The following is a 21083-nucleotide window of genomic DNA, read 5'->3' as shown; positions in this document are numbered from 1 at the left end:
GATTAGGTGGTTTTCTAGGTTAGAGGGTTAGAGGGTCTGGGGAAACACAAAAAGGGCTTCAGTCTCAATGGATGCAGGTCGAACACAGGAAGAACGCGGATCTAGGAACCATAGGTATAAGAGTTATAAATTGTAGCTGTGTTGAGAAAGTACTAGAGCTCCAAGTGCTAATAGAAAGCACTGATGCTCAAATCGTTTTAGGCACTGAAAGCTGGCTGAAGCCAGAGACTAGTTCAGCTGAAATTTTTGCGAAGGACCTATCGATATTCAGAAGGGGTAGGTCTAATACAGTAGGAGGTGGCGCTTTTTTTGCTTTTAGAAGTAGATTATCTCGTAGCGAAATAGAAGTAGATAGTTCCTATGAGTTAATATGGGTAGAGGTCATTATTGGCAATGGAGATAAAATAATAAGTGGATCCTTTTACCGATCTCCCAACTCAATTGATTCCACTGCTGAAAGGTTAAAAAAAACTTGAGGTTAATTTGAAATACACACCCCACGCGTATAATTATAGTTGGTTTACTCTCGATGTTTTGGCGAAAATACATTTTTAAATCCGGTGGTGTGCATAAAACATCATCCGAAATTGTGCTAAACGTATTCCTTGAAAATTATTTCTAGCAGTTAGTTCATGAGCCCACTGGAATAGTAAACGATTGTGAAGACACACTTGAGCTAATAAAGAGCATCAAAACGAATACAGGGATTAGTGAACACAGGGTTGTCGTAGCCAGACTGAACACAGCAACTCCTAAATCCACCAAAAATAAAGGAAAAATATTTCTATTCAAAAAGCATAAGAAAATGCGCAGATAAAAATTCGCTTGACGCCTTCCTTAAAGACAATCTCGACCCTTTCTATGTTAACTAGGTAAATGTAGGCCAGCTGTGGCTCATTCAAAGAGATAGTATCGACAGCAATTGAGAGATTTACACCAAATAAATTAATAAGCGACGGAGCTGAGCCCCCATGGTACATAAAACATTCCAGTACGCTGTTGCAGAAACAACTAAAAATGCTAGCCAAATTTAAACGAACGTAGAATCCCCAAGATTGGTGATTTTTCACAGAAGCTCGAAATTTAGCGTGGCCTTCAGTCGAGAGGCTTATAATAGTTTTCACAACGAAACTTTGTCTCGATACCTGGCAGACAATCCAGAGAGATTCTGGTTGTATGTAAAGTATGCTGTCGGCAAGACACAATCAATGCCTTCTCTTCACGATACCAGTGGAATTACTATCGCAGACAGAGTTGCTAAATTAGTTACTAAACACAGCCTTCCGAAATTCCTTCACCAAAGAAGACGAAATAAATATTCCAGAATTCTAATCAAGAACAGCTCCCAACATGAGTAACTTGGAAGTAGATGTCCTCGGAGTAGTGATGGAACTTAATAAAAGCAAGTACTCCAGTCCAGACTGTGTAGTGCACATTTAGGTTCCTTTTGGAGTGTGGTGATGCAATAGCTCCATGCTTAACAATGATATCCAACCGCTTCTCGGCGAAAGATCCGTACCAAATGCCTGGAAAGTTGCACAGGTCACACCAATATTCAAGAAAGGTAATAGGAATAAATAATTAAATTACATGTCTAAGTCATTAACATCGATATACAGCAGGATCTTGGAACATGTATTGTGTTCGAACATTATGAATTACCTTGAAGAGAACAGTCTATTCACACACATTCCACATGGATTTAGAAAGCATCGTTCTTGTGAAATACAACTAGCTCTTTACTAGCATGAAGTGCTGTGTGCTTTCAACAAGAGATTTCAGAGTGATTCCATATTTTTGATTTCCAGAAGGCTTTTGACACCATACCTCACAAATGGCTTGCAATGAAATTGTGTGTGCTTGTGGAATACCATCTCAGTTATCCTACCGGATTCGTGATTTCCTATCAGCGAAGTCACAGTTCCTAGTAACTTACGGAAAGTCATCGAGTAAAACAAAAGTGAGTTTTGGCGTTCATCAGTGTAGTGTTATAGGCCCTCTTCTGTTCCTTATCTATATAAACGAGTTAGGAGACAATCTGCAGATTATGTTGTCGTTTATTGACTAGTGAAATCATCAACAAGATGAAAACAAATTGCAAAACAATTTATAAAAGACATCTGCATCGTGTGAAATCGAACAATTCACGACCCTAAATAATGAAAAGTGTGAAGCCATCCATATGAGTGCTAAAAGGAATTCGTTAAACTTCAATTACATGATAATCAAATCTAAAGACCATATATTCAACTAAATACCGAAGCATTACAATTACACACTACTTAAATTGGACAGAACACATAGAAAATGTTGTGGGGAAGGAGAACCAAAGACTGAATTTTATTCGCAGAAAGGAGATTGAACAGATGTATTAAAAAGACTGCCTACACTACCCTTGTCCGTCCTCGTTTACAGTACTGCTGCTCTGTGTGGGATCCCTACCAGACAGAGTTAACGGAATACGTGAGAAAGTTCAAAAATGAGCAGCACGTTTTGTACTCTCGAGAAATAGCGGAGAGACCGTCCCTTACATGATACAGAATTTGGAGTAGACATAATTAAAACAAAGTCTTTTCTCATTGCAGCGGGATCTCCTAACGAAATTTCAATCACTAACTTTCTCCTCCGAAGGCGATAATATGTTTCTGACACCAACCAACATAGGGACAAACAACCATAATGATAAAATAAGGGAAATAAGAACTTGCACGGAAAGATGTGGGTGTTCGTTTTTTCCGCGAACTGTTCAAGAGCGGAATAATAGAAAATTATTGTGAAGGCAGTTTTGTGAACCCTCTGCCGGTCACTTAAATTTGATTTGCAATGTATCTATGTATATTTAAATATTGTTAAACACATTATGACAAATACAGCGAAACAGCCAATACACACAGTACTTCTAGACACATTGTTGGAGTTTAACCATCTCTGCAGCGCGCGGAAAATTTGTTACAAGTTACATGGCAAGTGATTCAGTACATTGCATTTGAGAGTATTGACAAGCTCACTACCAAGTGCAAACTAGCAGAGAGTCTGCAATCTGCAAACTCACACATCTAACAAGGTCATGCAGAATGTGTACTTGAAAAGTAAACTCATGGCCCCCAACATAAGTTTGTTGATAGAAATGTTCTTTGTGTAACAAAAGCATAATAACCACATTTATGTGACAAGAAGAAAGACTGCACAATCATGCCAACTCAGGACAAGACAGCAAACTATTGGCAAACAGACAATAACTACAATTGATCAGCCTTACATACACGTACCAACTACAAGGAATTTAACTATCTGACCATCCGTATCTACTGTATAGCCTACCTACGAAATGTGTTTCCCAAATAAACAACATATGGATTCCCTAAACACTATCACAAAACATTGTTATTCTGACAGAAAGAAAACGTTTTTCTTGCTAACACAGTCATGAAAAGTAAAGCAGTCATGAGGAATAAATCATATTAATTCATGTTAGAACATTTACATATAGTGAAAGACACCACTCATAATTCATATGGTTCTTTATTTGTAAAATATTTTCATATCTTGATACGGATGCAAACATTTTATTTTCCATTAATCGGTAAACCTGTGTAGATACATTCTTGGATGTTGGATACCTATAATCTCAAATGATTAAATCCATAGGTATTCCCACTTCTTTGGTTTCTTAGTATTTAGAGAAGAATTAGGATGACTCTGAACCAGGACTAAATCCCCAACTTCATTGTCATTGATCTGAGAGACTTTCTCAGCAAAATAGGTCTTCCTTTGGTTTGATCTTACAGATACATTTGTTGCTTGCTTTACTTTATTCACTCAAGATTTTTTATCTTGCGCTAATTCTGGATGGGTTTTCACCATTCATTATATTCTGGCTTGTCCAACAACAAATCACTTGGTGTGTAACCAGTTCTCAGGTTTGGCAAATTATTTAATATTCTCTCAGAGGGTTTCAGGTAATCTAATCGTTAATCTGCACATGGCCTCACACTATGTTTGTGCACATAAACTGAGACAGCTCACGAAATCATCGTTTAACTGGATTACCTTCAGAATGGTATTCTGCAATTTCTGCACTCGTCACTCATAAACTGTGTGCCATTGTCAGAGAACAATGCCTTAGTCTTATCAACTCTCGCAAAATAGTCTGCTTGTGTGTGTTGAATGAGAGATGTATTTACTGCTTTCTGGATGCATACAGCCACAATACCTGCTAACCGCATCATGCAGTGGTGCACATAGCAAACTCCAATCTTCACTCATGGAAGATGCCTGTATTTATCGATGGAAATCAATTGCATTGATGTATCTGGAACAATAGCGTGCAGTATTCCCTCATGGCAGAAGTTCGTGGCTTTTCCTTCGTGAAAAACCAAGCAAGTCTCAATCGTCTGTTAAATTCCTTGTTGCATGTTGAGAGAGTACAATACTCATTGGGTTTGTTTGCGCACTTTAATACACCAGAGAGACCCCATACGACATGTGTGTGTCAAAGCACTTTTTCTATTGCTTCATGAGGAATGCATGCTCACATTAACAATGCCTCCTGCTTTCCTAAAGGCTTGCAGAACTTCTTGAACAAGATTAACATTCTCTGTCCAGGTGGCAGTAGCAGTCAATTGATCATCCACAAAGAGTATTACTTGTTCCAGAGGTTCAGGACCAAACACCTTATCTAAATTTTCTATAAATATGTGAGATGATAGACCAAGCTGTAAACTGGTATCTCCTATCAGTAAAAGCAAAGGAATGTATTTCCACGAGTTCTTATCTAATGGAATTTGCCAGTAAGAGAACCTGAAGTTGATGCTGCTCAGATACTTGGCTCCATGGTATTTTTGTAATTATTCTTCTAAATTTTCAGGCTTTATACTGACTGATAGCAATATTTTATTGATGCCTATGACATCGAGTACTTATCGTATTTTAACGCTTGACTTAGGTACTGCTGTTCAAAAAAAGGTTTCAGATACTATGAGAAGTGGTAGTTCTCATCAAAACTTCGTAAGTCCGTTAAACATGGATCTATTCATGAAAATGCACTCCTTTGCCCTCCGGTGTAAGGACTGATGCACCCTTTGAAGTATACCCGGTTGTTGTTCTACCTGCTGGCATGCATCGAAGACGCGACCTTGTAGTGCCCCCTCCCCGACTAATTCAGCACTCCTGAAATATCTCTGCCAGATGTTTGTGCACATTGTGACGAAAGTGTGCTGGTGCGCCTCATTGCATGAACCACATATTTGTATTCATTGCTGGAATGGCACAGCCTCAAGCAAGGTAGGCAATACATTGGTGAGAAAGTCCAACTAATGCCCCCCAGTTAACCTTTGTGGAAACACATACGACCCTATTAATCTATTACCAAGTATTCCAGCCCATACGTTGATTGAGAATGGATGTTAATTTCCTCTTTCCTGAATTGCTTGGGAATTTACATCTGCTCATACATGCTGCTTATAGAAATTCACAACAGCATCTCTTATGAACCCTGTTTCATCCATAAATAAAATCTTGGATGTGAACAGTGGATGTGCGGCACACTTCTGCAACGGCCTTGAGAGAACCGCCATCTGCCATGATGTTCCTGTGGCAGATATGGGTACAGCAATTATTCATGAAGTACCCTCCCCGATATAAATGGTCCGAAGTTTTCTTAAAAAGAAGTTGGAATTTCTTTCGTGGAGGCCTTTTTACTGCTAGGAACTGTGTGTAAAGATTATGATCGTCGTACGGAGTAACAGGCACTAAACTTGAATCGGGTGCTGAGAGCTTGTAAACAAATAACAGAAGCTGTTTATGTTCAATTAAGCTGTTTGTGTTACTAACGACCTCACATCACAGACGTTCATGTAATCTCTGTCGGTTTAAGCGGTCGTTCGTCTTGTGCTGATGACGTTAGAAGAAGTCGAAGGTTTCAGTTCTCACTCAGGTCTAACACGGCAAAACACTTAACAAAATTTTATTCACAATTCATCAAGATGTACTGCGTTCTCGTTAACATACGTTGTTCCAAGCATGTAAAGCGAACCTGCACATGTCGCTCTCTGACACAGTCGAAATTTTGCACTATGAAAGGAGGGCAAAAATAAAGGGACACCTGTTTTTTAGCTGCCGACGCTCAATAGCCGGCCGGAGTGGCCGTGCGGTTCTAGGCGCTACAGTCTGGAACCGAGCGACAGCTACGGTTGCAAGTTCGAATCTTGCCTCAGGCATGGATGTGTGTGATGTCCTTAGGTTAGTTAAGTTTAATTAGTTCTAAGTTCTAGGCGACTGATGACCTGAGACGTTAAGTCACATAGTGCTCAGAGCCATTTGAACGCTCAATATTTTCCAACAAATTAACGCTCCAAATTTCGGCGCCACTTTACCCGTTCACTCGCGCGATATAAAGCCAAGGTAGTCCGGAGCGTATTGGCTACCAGTAGAGTTAGGAATTATGCGTCCCTTAGACTTCTTTGCTTTTGTTGGCGCGGTAGTACGTGACATCAATATTTTTTGTGACACCGTGAAATACAATAACTATTGACAAAAGAAATAAGCACCTTATTAAAGACAGATTTTATCGTCGTATGTCTTCTATAAGCAACAGTGTCTGAAAGTGAAAAATACAGAAATTATAGTATTTCAGTTTTTTCTGTGATTTTCACTTTCAAAAAAATATATGCTTTGTTCAGTGCGACATCTATCACAACAACATTTAAACCATAAAAGTTCGGAGTACTACGGGCTACGTGCGAAGGCACGTATGCCACAGGTAGCTTTTTAATGTGAATATCACCATGAAAAGAAACTTCGCTAAAGTTATTAAATGCCTTGTGATCTGGCGATAACTTCGCGGCAGTTTCGTGGCCGTTGCTTACACATTCTGATGTTCCATTTATTGATTTACGTCTTGATGGACTAGAGGACCAAATGTGCCACTGACTTCCTGGAGACAAACAAAAACTGTTAGTAACAGTTTTCCGGAAAGTTTCAATTCGTAATGGGCAGCATAAAAATGTGTCATGTTATTCAGTTGCCCGACAGCTGCTTCCGTAATTTTCTCACCTCGAAATGGTAATGTTCTCTTACTAGAGAGGTGACACCCTCATCCTGTTTCACACGTATTTATAACGAATTCTGGCTTGAATTCTGGAATTATAGTGGACGTTTGAAGTTGTAATAGTCTTACTGTTACTTACAATTCATCAGAGATTACCTTCTCTTTTGCGTTGACGTATTTGGTTACGTGAGGCTGGGGTATACTGTGTTTCACCTTCAAAGACTCGCATCAGGTGTTAGAGGCTTTGAACTCAAAAGTTTGCGACTACAATGAGGCTGCTGCAAACATCGTCCACTGCCGCAGTGATCTTGTAGTAACGACATGTCCATTGTTTCTAGCCTCTATAAAACGGCAGAACACTCCCAGAAGTCTTTCCCTGATACAAATATTCATAAGGCATTAAGTGTGATACGTAGACAAATAATATTTATCTTGAATGGTGTGTGACATATTCAAGTACATACATACTTATGGTTACTTTATTTGTTATACGATCCAGTGACGTAACAACAGTGGAATCGGATAACATTTGCAAAAAAACATGTACTCAAAGCAAGACAAAACCCATTGTGTCCTCCGGTATCAAGAGAAAAGGTCACCAAAAATAATCCAGAGGAAATTCCAAAGGCTACACCACTGACAGCCACCAGATTTCAAAAGCCAGAAGTGCTATGCGAAATTTAAGGAAACTTGGAGCCCCTGTGATTTTCTTAGAACAGGCAGGCCCAGACATATTGCGCAGAGAATTCAGACGATGAGACCAGCGTTCTTGAGAAGTGTCAAGAAGTCAGTCCGCAGAGCCTCACGTGGTTTGCAGATTCCGAAGGAATGAATGCTCCGCATCCTGCACAAACAACTTCTTTTCCGTGCGTACAAAGTCCAGATCGTGCAGTCCCTCCAGCCAACGGTTTACAGCGCTAGTTATGACCTTGCTGTCGCCATGCTGGTTGAGCAGGAGGTTGATAGCAATCTGAAACGCGTCCTTTTCTCAGATGAGGCCACATTTCATTTGAACAGTGTTGTCAACCGATACAGTACTAGGATGTTGGGGTCCAAGAAACCCCACGCTGTGTTTGAGACCATCAGAGATAGGCCTAAGCAGAACGTGTGGCGGAGTTGTATGCACAATAAAATCATAGGGCCTTTCTTCTTCAGTGAAACGACTGTCACACCCAATAACTATCGTGATGTTGTTGTTGTTGTGGTCTTCAGTCCTGAGACTGGTTTGATGCAGCTCTCCATGCTACTCTATCCTGTGCAAGCTTCTTCATCTCCCAGTACCTACTGCAACCTACATCCTTCTGAATCTGCTTAGTGTATTCGTCTCTTGGTCTACCTCTACGATTTTTACCCTCCACACTGCCCTCCAATACTAAATTGGTGATCCCTTGATGCCTCAGAACATCTCCAACCAACCGATCCCTTCTTCTAGTCAAGTTGTGCCACAAACTTCTCCCCAATCCTATTCAATACTCCTCATTAGTTATATGATCTACCCATCTAATCTTCAGCATTCTTCTGTAGCACCACATTTCGAAAGCTTCTATTCTCTTCTTGTCCAAACTAGTTATCGTCCATGTTTCACTTCCATACATGGCTACACTCCACACAAATACTTGCAGAAACGACTTCCTGACACTTAAATCAATACTGGATGTTAACAAATTTCTCTTCTTCAGAAACGCTTTCCTTGCCATTGCCAGTCTACATTTTATATCCTCTCCACTTCGACAATCATCAGTTACTTTGCTCCGCAAATAGAAAAATTCCTTTACTACTTTAAGTGTCTCATTTCCTAATCCAATTCCCTCAGCATCACCCGATTTAATTCGACTACATTCCATTATCCTCGTTTTGCTTTTGTTGATGTTCATCTTATACCCTCCTTTCAAGACACTTCCATTCCGTTCAACTGCTGTTCCAAGTACTTTGCTGTCTCTGACAGAATTTCAATGTCATCGGCGAACCTCAAAGTTTTTATTTCTTCTCTATGGATTTTAATACCTACTCCCAATTTTTCTTTTGTTTTTTTTCACTGCTTGCTCAATATACAGATTGAATAACATCGGGGAGAGGCTACAACCCTGTCTCACTCCCTTCCCAACCACTGCTTCCCTTTGATGTCCCTCGACTCTTATAACTGCCATCTGGTATCTGTACAAATTGTTAATAGCCTTTCGCTCCCTGTATTTTACCTCTGCCACCTTCAGAATTTGAAAGAGAGTATTCCAGTCAACATTGTCAAAAGCTTTCTTTAAGTCTACAAATGCTAGGAACGTAGGTTTGCCTTTCCTCAATCTAGCTTCTAAGATAAGTCGTAGGGTCAGTATTGTCTCACATGTTCCGATATTTCTACGGAATCCAAACTGATCTTCCCCGAGGTCGGCTTCTACTAGTTTTTCCATTCGTCTGTAAAGAATTCGCGTTAGTATTTTGCAGCCGTGACTTATTAAACTGATAGTTCGGTAATTCTCACATCTTTCAACACCTGCTTTCTTTGGGATTGGAATTATTATATTCTTCTTGAAGTCTGAGGGTATTTCGCCTGTCTCATACATCTTGCTCACCAGATGGTAGAGTTTTGTCAGGACTGGCTCTCCCAAGGCTGTCAGTAGTTCTAATGGAATGTTGTCTACTCCTGGGGCTTTGTTTCGACTCAGGTCTTTCAGTGCTCTGTCGAACTCTTCACGCGGTATCATATCTCCCATTTCATCTTCACCTACATCCTCTCCCATTTCCATAATATTGTCCTCAAGTACATCGCCCTTGTATAGACCCTCTATATAGTCCATCCACCTTTCTGCTTTCCCTTCTTTGCTTAGAACTGGGTTTCCATCTGAGCTCTTGATGTTCATGCAAGTGGTTCTCTTTTCTCGAAAGGTCTCTTTTATTTTCCTGTAGGCAGTATCTATCTAACCCTTAGTGAGATAAGCCTCTACTTCCTTACATTTGTCCTCTAGCCATCCCTGGTTAGCCATTTTGCACTTCCTGTCGATCTCATTTTTGAGACGTTTGTATTCCTTTTTGCCTGCTTCATTTACTGCATTTTAATATTTTCTCCTTTCGTCAATGAAATTCAATATTTCTTCTGATACCCAAGGATTTCTACTAGCCCGCCTCTTTTTTCCTACTTGATCCTCTGCTGCCTTCACTACTTTATCCCTCAAAGCTACCCATTCTTGTTCTACTGTATTTCTTTCCTCCATTCTTGTCAATTGTTCCCTTATGCTCTCCCTGAAACTCTCTACAACATCTGGTTCTTTCAGTTTATCCAGGTCCCATCTCCTTAAGTTCCCACCTTTTTGCGGTTTCTTCAGTTTTAATCTACAGGTCATAACCAATAGATTGTGGTCAGAGTCCACATCTGCCCCTGGAAATGTCTTACAATTTAAAACCTGGTTCCTAAATCTCTGTCTTACCATTATATAATCTATCTGAAATCTGTCAGTATCTCCAGGCTTCTTCCATGTATGCAGTCTTCTTTTATGATTCTTGAACCAAGTGTTAGCTATGATTAAGTTGTGCTCTGTGCAAAATTCTACCAGGCGGCTTCCTCTTTCGTTTCTTACCCTTAATCCATATTCACCTACTACGTTTCCTTCTCTCCCCTTTCCTACTGACGAATTCCAGTCATCCGTGACTATTAAATTTTCGTCTCCCTTCACTATCTGAATAATTTCTTTTATTTCATCACACATTTCATCATTCAACTATCTTGATATAATGGAATTATTGCTTCTGTCACAGATTCAGTACGTTCTGGACTTAATTTTCCAAGGAGACGGTGCGGCACCTCATTGAGTGGTAGATATTCGAGCCTATTTGGATACAATATAATTGGGAAGATGGATCGGGCGGGTGGTCCCATCAAATGGCTTTCCACGATCACTGAACGTAACACTACCGGATTTCTTCCTTTGGAGTTACGTCAATGAACAGGTTTACCAGACACCAGTGGACGTCGTTACAGCGTTACGGCGCAAAATTATTTATGTGATAATATCCATTCCTCACGACATGTTGACCAAGACAAGGGTGAAGTCGAAATATCGCCTCGATATCCTTCGGGAACGAAAGTAGCACGCGTCGAAATTTGTTAATTTTTTGTGTGTACCTAAAAACTTGAATATCTTACTTGCACTTTAAGATAAAAGATATGTGTCTAAATGTCATGTTTTCTACGTTATGCATGTTTGTAATCAGAGAAAAAGTTCTGGGACACTCTGTATATCTCCAGTCAGTACGCCGTTTGGCTCCTCCATCACGATAGCTGTATTGTACTTGCAGGATTACGCACTCGTGCGTTGTTAGCAACAGCTTTTGTTTGTCTCCAAGAAGTCAGTGACCTATATGGTCCTCAAGTTCAACAGGATGTGAAGCAATTGATGTTACGGCGTCATAATGTGTACGCAACAGCCGCAAAATATTGAAAGCTCACAACGGAAATCTATCGTCAGTTTTTGGACGAAGGTTTGCGACCTTACGTAATGATTGAGCCGTTTGTGTATATTATCGTCTCGTGGGGTGGGCAAAGCTATCCCTCCTTATGCGATGGGCTGCTTATCGATGAAACTGGAACACCGTCCTGTTCATTAACAGTAGCTGCACCACATGCCGTTCTGACTTTTACCAGCAGGTGAAGGATTACATTCGCCCTTTTCTCATCGCACAGAAAAGGGAAATCACAAATGGAAGGGAAGCATTTAAAATTCTCGTCTTGGTCCACAATCAACTGCAGCCTCCGGCTCTGGACAAATTCTTCGATATGCACAGTTTGCAGCGAAATAATCACCAATTCACTCGCTATTTAGCGCCTCTAGTAAGGCTGCTTTTGCTAATGATTTTTACATTCAAAAATATATCTGCGGCATATGTGCTTGCGCACGTTGCTCATGGTGCTCCGAAGTTTTACACTTTGACTGCTTTTTTGACAGATAAAACACTGGGGAATGTACTCGTTCTCTTGAAGTACAAAAGTGGAAATGAAAGCAAAAACTGAAATACTAGATTTTATGCGTTTTTCGTTTTCAATTACTGTTGACTATGTTAGAGTAAATAAGATTTGTGATGATAAATCTATTTTCAATAACACTAGACTTGTTTATTTTTCACGTCAATAATTCCACAGTATTTCACGACATCGCAAAAACATTGATCCGAGATAACATAGTGTTGTGGATTGGCAGGAGACCAACCCACTAAATTGAGAGGAAGCCGAAAGGCACGCGTTTAAGCTCACGCAGGCTGGCGTGAGGTCTGGAACAGGACAAGGTAATTAGAACTTAGAAAAAAGGAGGTAACTGGTAGAATACTTAACTTTAATCCATTAATTTTGAACGTAGCTCTTGTCTGTGCATTCTTTACAATATCAATAGCAACTGATAATGGCGCCTTGCTAGGTCGTTGCAAATGACGTAGCTGAAGGCTATGCTAACAATCGCCTCGGCAAATGAGAGCGTAATTTGTCAGTGAACCATCGCTAACAAAGTCGGCTGTACAACTGGGGCGAGTGCTTGGAAGTCTCTCTAGACCTGCCGTGTGGCGGCGCTCGGTCTGCAATCACTGATAGTGGCGACACGCGGGTCCGACGTATACTAACGGACCGCGGCCGATTTAAAGGCTACCACCTAGCAAGTGTGGTGTCTGGTGGTGACACCACACATAGGACTGAATCTCAACACATTGCGCAAAAATTCGTAAGTCTGCTCTTAGCTACTATGTCACCTACTACTTTGGTTTAACGCCGCGTTATCGAACTGATGAAGTGGCGTCGATACTTTGAGCGCCATTTTCTCGCTAACTGTTGAGTGTCAGCAACCAACCCAAAAAAGGGTCCCTTTATTTTTACCCTTCTTTCATCCTATTAAGTTTAGACTGTGTCAGAGAGCGATATATTGTGGGTTCCCCTTAACAGCTGAAAAGTGGAAGGCGTTTGCTAATGTTATTTACCGGTCAATTTGAGTTCCGAGGTTGAAAGTAACGGATGTGTGAATTAGCGCATTGATACCATCAGGATAAGCCTCTATTAGTGTAAATAATTGGTCCGACAGTAAAAGTCCAGTGAACTGATGTGGTCGTGGGACTTCACGTGAGTAATACTACGAAGAAGTTGTTGCACGACGCCCCGAATTTATTGTGCTCTGTAACTCACTTGCCCTCCTGAGAACTGTCATTGCGCGCAGCGTCCACCCCAAGATGGATGTGCAGCGCGCTCCGCCTAGCGGCCGGATGTAGACAACTCTTCGAGGAATGGCGAATCTGTAAACACAGCGCAATCGCGAACCGGCTGTCGAAACGCCAGTGCCACAGGAGTCCCCGCCAGAGGCGCTTTCTCTGGGAAGCGGGTCGCCGCTGCGCGAAAGTAACGCAACATGTGTAAACAGAATGGCGGCGCCAGAGGCGGGGCGTGTATAGAAACTGAGTTCACCGGAAAAAAAACTTTACTCACTCCCTTAAAAGAGCACACTGGTCACCACGGAACGCTATAAACGCTGTAAAAGTGGGAAAAAGGAGACTGTTTGACCCTCCATAGCTCATGCGCACTGTTGTAGGGAATCAGCAGGGTACGATGGAATGTCGGGAAAGAATTTTCGTGTTTGAACTTGTCCATGTCAACACCGTGAGTGAAGCTGCTCTGTTTGTTGATGTATCAACGCGGAATGTGACACTAAAGCGGAGTTAACACAGACAGTTTTACGAAATTCCTTCACCAAGGAAGACGAAGTAAATATTCGGGAATTCGAATAAAGAAATGCTGCTGACGTGAGTAACTTAGAAGCAGATACCCTCAGTGTAGCGAAGCAGTTTAAATCAATAAAGGCAAGTCTTCTGGCCCAGGTTGCTTACCGTTTTTGTTTCAGAGTATGCCGACGTAATAACTCCATACTTATAAACCATATAATGCCGCTCGCTCGGATTAAGATCCTGACCTAACGATTGAACAGTTACACAGGTCACATAAATACAGTAAAAAAAGTAGAAATAATTCGCTAAATTGTTGATCCATATCGCTGACGTCGATATGCAGTACGATATAGGAAGCTCTACTTTGAGCGAACTTTTTAAATTACCGTGAAGAAAACGACATATAGTCAGCAAAGATTTAGAAAATATCGTTCTTGTGAAACACAACTGGCTCTTTCTCTAAAAAAGAAAAACAAATTGTTCAAATGGCTCCAAGCATTATGGGACTTAACATCTGAGGTCATCAGTCCCCTAGTCTTAGAACTACTTAAACCTAAGTAATCTAAGGGCATCACACACATCCATGCCCGAGGCAGGAGTCCAACCTGCGACCGTAGCAGCAGCGCGGTTCCGGACTGAAGCGCCTAGAACCGCTCGGCCACAGCGGCCGGCTTCACATGAAATAACGAGTGTATCGACAAAGAGTCGCAAGCTGATTCCATGTTTCTAGATTTCCAAAAGCCTTTTGACACAGTAACTCACAAGCGGCGTCTGATCAGATGCGCTTGATTATCTGTTGTGCGACTGGATTCGTGATTTTCTGTAAGAAAGGGTACAGGAATTGATGGGAAGTCATCGAGTAATATAGACGTGATATCTGGGGTTCCACAAGGAAGTGTGTAGCTGTTTCTAATCTATATAAACGTTTTAGGTGACACTCTGAGCAGACTTCTTAGATTATTTTCAGATGGTGCTGTCATTTACCGTATAGTAAAGTCACCAGACGACCAAAACCAAGTGCAAAATGATTCGGACGAGATATCTGTATGGTGCGAAAAGTGGCAGTTGCCTGTAAATAGTAAAAAAGCAAGCTTATCCACATTAATATTAAAAGGAATCCGTTAAATTTCACATGACAAATTGAACCAATTTAAGTGCTGTCTTGTAACGTCCCCTTTGAAAAATTATAAATGACAGAGCTGGAAAAACTATTACGTTATTTGATTTTCAAATATCTGAGCAAAACTCAACGTACTCAAACAGTTTTCTCTTTACTTATTCTGATCACCACTAAACTGACACACAATATTTTTAGCGCAACGGAATCTGACTTTCAATCCCTACAAAAGAATGGCCCTGACTATACCTTTCATGAATCACTTACCTCACAAAAATCTTCGTTACTCGAACTACTGCAATACAGCGAGTTCCAATACGGCCAGCTAAATAAAATATTCTAACTACTGAAGGCACTAACTACTGATAGGCATAGTTAGCAAATGAAAGATTTTGATAGAGAACAAACGATGTATTTACCTTAATAATGTTCAAAAGTCATTATATATATATATATATATATATATATATATATATATATATATATATATATATATATATATATATATATCAATTCATGACATCCATCTTTAGAAATTTCCTTCCTCTGGCGGACAGATGTCCAGATCGTCCGCTTATAGTAACCTCTCAAAACTCTGGCATCTCTCTCTCTCTCCATATCCACCTCCGCTGGCGGCTCACCTCCAACTGCCCAGCGCTACGCGCTGTTCACATCCAACTGCCCAACACTACACTAGCGAAAAACTTCCAACAATGAGTCCAACCAGCCACAGACTGCACACAGCACAGTCAGCGATTTTCATGCAGAGCCTACGTGGCGTTACCAACATAAAAATCTAAACAGTCTGTACGACTTAATACCTAGGGATTACAGTTACGAACAACTTAAATTGAGAGTATCACATGCTATTGTGTGGAAAACAAACCAAAGACTGCGTTTTATTGGTAAAACATTTGGAAGGTGCAATTGGTCCAATAAAGACGGCCTACGCTAAGCTTGTTTATCCTCTGCTAGAGGTCTGCTGTGTGGTATGGAATCCTTATCAGATAGGACTGACGGTGGACATCGAAAAAGTCCAAAGAAGAGCAGCTCGTTCTGTATTATCACGGATATGTTACACATATTAGGGTAACAATCATCAAGTTCAGCTAGCTCGCAACAGGTGCTTTCAAATACATTATTGATATGATGCAAACGGCCAGCGTACATAAATCTATTCATTGATGTGAGGTGGTATCGCAATATTCATGATCACTAAACTTTGCTTCAGTGCCCTGGATTAAACTCCAAATCACTACCCACTGTCTCATGAAGTGAGTGCGTGTGACACTGTTTATGGAGGTCCCTCCGTCGCATGGGGACGTTAACCATGCTGTCCCTTGGTGCTATTCTAGAGGGTAGGCTGTGCCGGCTTCTGGTTACACCCTCCCCCGTCTCTCATCATCAGGGAAACAAACATGATACCATATTATTCACATACGCATTAAAGTCATTTACACTGAACAGATACACAGCTCGCATACACAGCTGGGTAGACGGCCAGTGTGAGCGGAGAAGGAAAACTCTTTCCTACTGTCATGGACTGTGTGGCTGGTCCCGGCAGAGGTTCGAGTCCTCCCTCGGGCATGGGTGTGTGTGTGTTCGTCCTTAGGATAATTTAGGTTAAGTAGTGTGTAAGCTTAGGGACTGAAGCCCCTAGCAGTTAAGTCCCATAAGATTTCACACACATTTGAACATTTTTCTTTCCTACTCTTCCTTCCCTCCCAAACAACAAAGCCAAACGACTCCTCCTTGTGTTTACATCTATGCACATCGCTGTACGCTTCTCCCATGGACATCATTATTTGTACAGAGAGTTCTCTGGGTACCTTGTAAAGCAACTCAATAATTTGAGGAACCAGTAACATAGGAAGTCCAACGACACTGAAGTGACAAAAGTTATGAGATTTCTTTTCATATCGTGTCGGACCTCCTTTCGCACGGTGTACTGCAGCAACTCGACATGGCATGGACTCAGACAAGTCATTGGAAGCCCCTTGCAGGAATATCGATCCTTGCGCCTCTACAGGGTGGTCAATTGATCGTGACAGAGCCAAATATCTCACGAAATAAGCGTCAAATGAAAAAACTACAAATAACGAAACTCGGCTAGCTTGAAGGGGGAAACCATATGGCGCTATGGTTGGCCCGCTAGATGGCGCTGCCATAGGTCATACGGATATCCACTGCGTTTTCTTACACAGGAACCCCTATTTTTTATTACATATTCGTGTAGTACGTAAAGAAATATGGATGTTTTAGTTGGACCACTCTTTTCGCTTTGTGATAGATGGCGCTGTAATAGTCACAAACATATGGCTCACAATTTTAGACGAACAGTTTGTAACAGGTAGGTTTTTCAAATTAAGAAACAGAACGTATGTACGTTTGAACATTTTATTTCGGTTGTTCCAATGTGATACTTGTACCTTTGCGAACTTATCATTTCTGAGAAAGCATGCTGTTACAGCGTGATTACCTGTAAATACCACATTAATGCAATAAATGCTCAGAATGATGTCCGTCAACCTCAATGCATTTGTCAATATGTGTAACGACATTCCTCTCAACAGTGAGTAGTTCGCCTTCCGTAATGTTCGCACATGCATTGACAATGGGCTGACGCATGATGTCAGGCATTGTCGGTGGATCACGATAGCAAATGTCCTTCAACTTACCCCACAGAAAGAAACCAGGAGACGTCAGATCCGCTGAACGTGCGGGCCATGGTATGGTGCTTTGACGACCAATCCACCTGTCATGAAATATGCTATTCAGTACCGCTCCAACCGCATGCGAGCTATGTACCGGACATCCATCATGTTGGAAGATCATCGACATTCTGTCATGCAGTGAAACATCTTGTAGTAACATCGGTAGAACATCACGTAGGAAATCAGCATACATTGCACCATTTAGATTGCCATCGATAAAATGGGGGCCAATTATCCTTCCTCCCATAATGCCGCACCATACATTAACCCGCTAAGGTCGCTGATGTTCCACTTGTCGCAGCCATCGTGGATTTTCCGTTGCCCAATAGTGCATATTACGCAGGTTTAAGTTACCGCTGTTGGTGAATGACGCTTCGTCGCTAAATAGAACGCGTGCAAAAAATCTGTCGTCGTCCTGTAATTTCTCTTGTGCCCAGTGGCAGAAGTGTACACGACGTTCAAAGTCGACGCCATGCAATTCCTGGTACATAGAAATATGGTACGGGTGCAATCGATGTTGATGTAGCATTCTCAAGACCGACGTTTTTGAGATTCCCGATTCTCGCGCAATTAGTCTGCTACTGATGTGCGGATTGGTCGCGACAGCAGCTAAAACACCTGCTTGGGCATCATCATTTGTTGCAGGTCGTGGTTGACGTTTCACATGTAGCTGAACACTTCCTGTTTCCTTAAATAACGTAACTATCTGGTGAATGGTCCGGACACTCGGATGATGTCGTCCAGGATACCGAGCAGCATACATAGCACACGCCCGTTGGGCATTTTGATCACAATAGCCATACATTAACACAATATCGACATTTTCCGTAATTGGTAAACGGTCCATTTTAACACGGGTAATGTATCACGAAACAAATACCGTCCTCACTGGCGGAATGTTACGTGATACCACGTACTTATACGTTTGTGACTATTTCAGCGCCATCAGTCACAAAGCGAAAAAAGTGGTCCAACTAAAACATTCATATTTCTTTACGTACTACACGATCATGTAATAAAAAATGGGGGTTCTTATTTTAAAAAAAATTGATATCCGTTTGACCTATGGCAGTGAGGGACGGATGACCGTAGCAGTCTGGTCCCTTTAATCCCCCAAAACAAACCAACCAAGCTATGGCAGTGCCATCTAGCTGGCCAACCATAGCGCCATCTGGTTTCCCTCTTCAAGCTAGACGAGTTTCGTTCTTTGTAGTTTTTTCGTTTGATGCTTGTTTCGTGAGATATTTGACCTGGCCACTAGGAATGGACCACCCAGTATAGTCGTCCCCATTGTTGTGTTGTCGGTGCAGGATTTTGTGCAGGAACTGACCTGACGATTATGTCCCATAAACTATCGATGTGATTCATGTCGGGCGATCTGCGTGGTCAGATCATTCATAAAATTGCCCAGATTGCTCTTTAAATCAATTGGGGACAATTGTGGCCCGGAGACATGGCGCATTGTCATGCTCCATGAATGTCTGCAAACGGTCTCCAAGTAGCCGAACATAACCGTTTCCAGTCAATGATCGGTTCAGTTGGACGAAAGGACCCAGTCCATTCAAGTAAACATAGCCTTCACCGTGCTGGAGCCACCATCAGCTTGAACAGTGCCTTGTTCACGGTTAGGGTCCACGGCTTGGTGGTGTCTGAGCCACACTCGCTCTTAGCAACTGAAATTCGGACTCAAGTTCGGAGTCCAACCGATATCGTTACTGTTAGCGTTCTACTCGCATCGGTCGTCTGCCGCCATAGCCCATTAACGCCAGACCCCTCCACGCCGTATTAGCGGATACGTTCGTCTCACGTCCCACATTGATTTCTGCGGTTATTTCACGCTGTGTAGCTTGTCTGTTAGCACTAAGCAAACGCCGCTGCTATCGGTCGTTAAGTGGACGCCGTCGGTCACTCTGGTGTCCGTGGTGAAAGGTAATACCTGAAAATTGATATTCGTGGAATATTCTTGACACTGTGGGTCACGTAATATTGAATTCCCTGACGATTTCCGAAATGGAATGTCCCATGCCCCTAGTTCCAACTACCATTCCGCATTCAAAGTCTATTAATTCCCGTCGTGTGGGCATAATCGCGTCGGCAACCTTTTCACATGAATCATCTGAGTGCAAATGACAGCTCCGCCAATACACTGCCCTTTTGTAGCTTGTGTACGCGACAGTACCGCCATCTGTATACAGTGAGTCCAAAAAGCATTCGTCTAGCTAGTCCGTGTAACATAAAAAGAAATGTATACAAAATCTAAGAAGTACCTCAGTAAGTCATTTTTGTTGAAAAGCAAGGAAAGAAATACATCCAAATCGACAATAATAGAAAATGTAATACAAGAGCTAGATCATAAAGTATTCGTGCACCATGTGAACACTCCGAAATTCTGCGCGTAGTGATTAAACTATAACGCTGACCCACGGCACACACTTCAGAGTCAACCATGGGCAGCCCCACTCTATCGCCTGTTGTGGTTCGGAACGGCGCCGATACAGTGCAACTAGCGCCATGGGCCGTAAGGGTAGTGAGACGACGCTGATCGAAAGGAAACTTATTCTGCGCTTACATAATGAGTGAAAATCTTCTTACGAGATTGCTAAAGTAGTCGGTAGACATAGAACGACGGTTCTGCGCAACAAAATCATTAAGAAACCAACCACGTACCGGACGCCTTCACACTATGACTGATGCAGACATGAGATTTACCATGAGGGAAATGAAGAAACGTCTTCATTTTGCGATGGAACATAGATTAAAAAACGAAGACTTCTGGAATGGAGTAATATTTTCTAATGACAGTAAATATAACGTATTCGGGTCGGATGGCAGGCGACGGGTGTGGCTTGTGCCAACAGTTAAACACAGTGGTGGCTCCCTGATGGTGTGGGGCTGTATGAGTGCTGCAGGTGTTGGAAAATTACATTTCTTAGAAGGTACAATGGATCGCCATATGTATATCAACATTTTAAAGGACAATCTGAATCCTTGCGTCGGAAAATTAGGTCTAAAGGAAATTACATTTTTCAACAAGATAACGACCCAAATCATACTGCTCTAAATACAAGGCTGCGGCTCCTGTACAATACCCCAAAACAACTTAACACCCCTCCTCAGAGCCTAGACATTAATCTTATTGAACACCTTTGGAAAGTAGTGGAAGATAGCATCAGAAAAAGACACATTTCTAACAAGAGAGACCTAAAAAAAGCACTTCAAGACGAATGGGACAAAATTGCAGCCTCTCTGACGCCAAAATTGGTCACGTCGATGCCCAGACGACTATAAGCAGTAATAGCTGCAAAGAGAAACCCCACTAAATATTAATTTTTGTAACTGAAATCATTCAGATTGTAAATTTTAAAAAAATATGAGTGGACGAATACTTTTTGAAGTAGCCCTTGAATAAATTCTACATTTTGTCAAATTTGTTATCGCTATGGATGTATTTATTTCCTTGTCCATCAATAAAAATGACTTACCAAGGTTCGTTGCATATGAATGGGTTTTCACATTTTAT

This window comes from Schistocerca americana, chromosome 5 (genome assembly GCF_021461395.2).
Source record: "Schistocerca americana isolate TAMUIC-IGC-003095 chromosome 5, iqSchAmer2.1, whole genome shotgun sequence".
Classification (NCBI taxonomy): domain Eukaryota; kingdom Metazoa; phylum Arthropoda; class Insecta; order Orthoptera; family Acrididae; genus Schistocerca; species Schistocerca americana.
The sequence above is the reverse complement of the archived record's forward strand: the minus strand, read 5'-3'. Positions refer to the sequence as shown.